The sequence below is a fragment of the Alosa pseudoharengus genome, unplaced genomic scaffold, assembly GCF_046254945.1.
Source record: "Alosa pseudoharengus isolate Yale_2024_CS ecotype anadromous, Long Island Sound unplaced genomic scaffold, YU_APseudo_1.1 YU_APseudo_1.1_scf_19, whole genome shotgun sequence".
In the NCBI taxonomy this organism is placed as follows: domain Eukaryota; kingdom Metazoa; phylum Chordata; class Actinopteri; order Clupeiformes; family Clupeidae; genus Alosa; species Alosa pseudoharengus.
In genome coordinates this window covers 11,409,237-11,413,228 of record NW_027468657.1, presented here as the reverse complement: position 1 = coordinate 11,413,228, position 3,992 = coordinate 11,409,237, and the positions used below count along the sequence as shown (strand labels likewise).

The 3,992-nt window shown below is 50.5% G+C and overlaps 1 long non-coding RNA gene across 1 annotated transcript; it reads right to left on the bottom strand.

The window, feature by feature from the left end:
* Positions 1-1,483: 1,483 nt before the first annotated feature.
* On the bottom strand, positions 1,484-1,913 carry LOC143133064 (uncharacterized). The gene is made up of 2 exons (XR_012988427.1): positions 1,753-1,913; positions 1,484-1,646 (listed from the first exon to the last, which is right to left on the bottom strand). It is a non-coding gene; the product is annotated as an uncharacterized LOC143133064 (long non-coding RNA).
* Positions 1,914-3,992: the final 2,079 nt, after the last annotated feature.

Below are 3,992 nucleotides of genomic sequence, written 5' to 3'. Positions count from 1 at the left end.
ATTGGCAGTGTTGGGCAAGTTACTTCAAAATCGTAATGTACTATGCATTACTTATTACTGTCATTTCAAAGTAATTTGTTACATTATAATATTACTGTCTCTGAATTGTAAGGCATTACACTACTATTGCATTACTTTTAAGTTACTTTCACCAAAATATCTAGAAATATGGATTTGCCATTCTAAATGCAGTTTATTACGCTCAATGCAGCTCATTGCTCTTCCAATGGAGGGAGATGTGGTATAGCATAATGACTGAGCTAGGCTTAAGGCTAACAACATACAGTAAGAACGCAATAGGCGCAGTGCTCATGATGCAAAACAAGGAACAATCATAGTCAGAATTTTGTTAAAAACCGACAAAAGGTCAAAGTCTGGTAAATTGTGATATAAATACTGTAACTTTAAGGCCTAGGCCTGCTCAATAGAGAGCCTATTGTAAATCAAAGCTTAATAAAGACATGTCAAGATGGTGGCCTACTGGCCATTTCGGTGCCCTAAGTGAGTGGCTTTGAGTGAGTGACATATAAATGGTAACTCAAACACCTAAAGTAAAATAAAAGGCCTATTATACAGACCATTACTGTGTGTTTTTTAACATTAATTTCTGAAGAAATGCTGTTTTCTTATAAATGGTGCACGGTCACTTTAAGAGCATTGATCTTTACGTTCTCATAATGCCCTTTTGCCAGCTCTTGTTTACAAGCCTTGTTTGTTGAGTTACATTGATAGCACAATATTAACAATAATATGCACAATGTTAAGTTGTTTTAAGCAGCCTTCATCGCTTTGGAAAGTATGCAATGACATGTTGCTTCACATTTCGTTTTGCAAATAAAAGTGAATTATGAGCCTGGTATCCACCTAGCTACCTGAATGGATTTTTTGTCGACTTGGCATACCATGTGCTTCATGTAGCCTAAATGCTTGGGAAACGAATTATTGAAGACCCACCAATTCCATTCTACTAGTACTACGTGGTGGAGATTGAGAGAACCCAAAAAGTATGTACCATGGTGTTAGTGCATTCTGACATTGTAAACGTTATTGATGAAGAGTGAAACGCAGTTTGCAGTAAAGCTACTATTCATTGGTTACATTTGGGTGCCTCCTCTGTCCTTTGGTGCCCTACGCAAAGTGCGTGATGCGCGTGGTGGGAGCGGTGGCACTGCCAGGCTACACAATCTTTTTCTGCATTTCTATCCCTTTATTCTCTTTAATTCAAGTTCACAGCTCAAAGCTGTCATGCACTAGAAGAACATAGTTTGTGTTTTATCAAGAATAAAAAAGATTAGCGTGGCACCACTTTAGATGTTTCATTAAATGACTTGTGCTATTTCGCGAGGCATAGTGAGATCTTTTGGTTTCGCACACAAAGTGCACTAACTATTATGTTCTTCATATCCTTGTCTCTGACAAGCTAAAAATAATGAGCGTAGGCTTATGTCTGTCACGGTTCAGACAGACGACCAGAGGACCACAATTGCGTCACACCAGAAAGTTTATTAAACTTAAGGGAAAAGGGAAGTAGGGAGTGAATGAAGGCTCCAGGGGTTCCAGGGGTAGCCGGGAACGTGCTGTGTCTGTCCCCCCCCCCAGTGGCAGCGAAGCGTCCTGTGATGCCGGTGGTGGGTGGTCCGGAAGTCCTGGGGGGGAACACAGATACAACAGGGCGGATGAAACGAGGCAGAAATACAGTTCAAGGGAAATCCAAAATTCGTAGTAGCAAGGCAGAAGGCTGGTCAGAGTTACCGGGATTGAAGAGTAGTCAGGAGTCGTTACAGCAGAAAGCAGGTCTGGTTTTCAGGGGCAGAAGAGTAGCCAAGATTCAGGCAGGTCCGTGGTCACAAAACAAGAGTCAGCCAGAAGCGCGAGCAAACAGGTTCCGGGTGTGAGCTTTGCAGACGATCTGACAAAGGAGAGCTGAAAGACAGGGCTTTACATACTGGGAGAGGTTAGTGGGTAATGCAGCGCAGCTGGCAGAGTAATTAGAGCAGAGCAGAGCAGAGACAGGTGGAGCTAGTTAGGCTGAGTAGAGAGAGTGGTGAGCAGAGTGGAAGATAATGGAAACCAATTAAGGTGGTAACCCGGTGGAGTGAGAGGGCTCATGACAGAACCCCCCCCCCAAGGGACGGCCCCAGAAGTCCCAAGAGCAACACCATGCCGGGTGGGAGGAGGGGAGCCGGCGGAGGGCTAGAACTCCTCCGAACGGTCCGAGTGAACGTCCTCATCCTCGGAGGAAGCCGGAGGGTCGTGGTCGGGAGACGGGACAGGTCCCGAAACAGGGTCAGGCACAGGACAGGAAGCCGAGCGGGCAGGACGGTTAGGGACCCCTCTGGGGCGGCCCCTACGGATTGCAGGTTGATCAGGATTCCGTTGGTGGAAGGCGGTGATGAGGGTCCGATCCACAATCCGACAAGCCGGCACCCAGGTCCTTTCCTCAGGTCCATAGCCCTCCCAGTCAACGAGGTACTGGAGACCCCTACCCCTCCGTCTGGACCGAAGCAGGCGGCGGACGGTGTAAACCAGACCACCATCGACGAGCCGTGGAGGAGGAGGAGAAGGCGCAGCAGGGACCAGCGGACTCTCATGAATGGGCTTAATCTTGGACACATGGAAAGTGGGGTGCACCCTCATGGAATTAGGCAGTTGGAGCCGAACAGCAGTTGGACTAATCACACTTACGATAGGGAATGGGCCAAGGAACCGAGGTGCCAGCTTTCGCGACTCCACCCTGAGTGGCAGGTCCTTTGATGACAACCATACCCTTTGACCAACATGGTAGGTGGGAGCAGGAGTTCTCCGACGGTTGGCCCCGGTAGTGTAGCTGGCAACGGATCTGAGGAGTGTGGCTCGGGCTTGTGACCAGGTGCGGCGACATCGACGGGCAAAAGCAAGTGCAGATGGGCAAGTAACCTCCCCCTCCTGGCTGGCGAATAGAGGAGGCTGGTATCCATAGACACATTGGAAGGGGGACATACCGATGGCAGAGCAGGTCAGGGAATTGTGTGCGTACTCCACCCATGTCAATTGCTGCGACCAGGAGTGGGGGTTGCGGGATGTCATGCATCGCAGTGCCTTCTCGAGCTCCTGATTTGCCCGCTCTGATTGCCCATTGGATTGGGGATGGAATCCGGAAGTCAGACTGACTGTGGCTCCCAGCAGGTGACAGAACTCCTTCCAAAAGGCGGAGGAGAATTGTGGGCCACGGTCAGAAACTACATCCCTTGGCAGTCCGTGGATCCGGAAGACGTGTTCCAGGACCACCTGGGCGGTCTCCTTGGCGGTTGGGAGCTTGGGGAGGGGAACGAAGTGTGCCATCTTGCTGAATCGGTCAACTATGGTGAGAATGACGGTCATGCCACTTGAAGGGGGCAGCCCCGTGACAAAGTCAAGGGCGATGTGAGACCAGGGACGTGTGGGCACAGGCAGGGGCTGCAGCAATCCGGCTGGGGGCTGGCAGGATGACTTGTGTTGGTTGCAGATGGGGCAGGCTTGGACGAATTCCCGTACATCTCTTCTCAGAGAGGGCCACCAGAACCTCTGGGTGAGCAGGTTGTAAGTGCGGGTGGAGCCAGGGTGACAAGCTAGGCGGGAGTCATGTCCCCACTGAATGACCTGGGACCTCAGGTTTTCAGGGACAAAGAGGCGGTCAGCTGGGCAAGCGCTGGGACCTGGCTGGTTACGGAGAGCTTCCAGCACCTGTTCCTCAACGTCCCAGGTCAGAGCTGCTACGATGCAGGGACTTGGCAGAATCGACACAGGATCCTTGGAGGGGGTGTCATCCTTCTGGAATTGACGGGAGAGGGCGTCTGGCTTGGTGTTGCGTGACCCAGGCCGGTATGACAGAGTAAAGTTAAACCTGGTGAAGAACAGGGCCCAGCGGGACTGCCTGGAGTTCAACCGTTTGGCCGTGCGGATGTACTCCAAGTTCTTATGGTCGGTCCAAACGAGGAATGGAACAGTGGACCCCTCCAGCCAGTGACGCCACT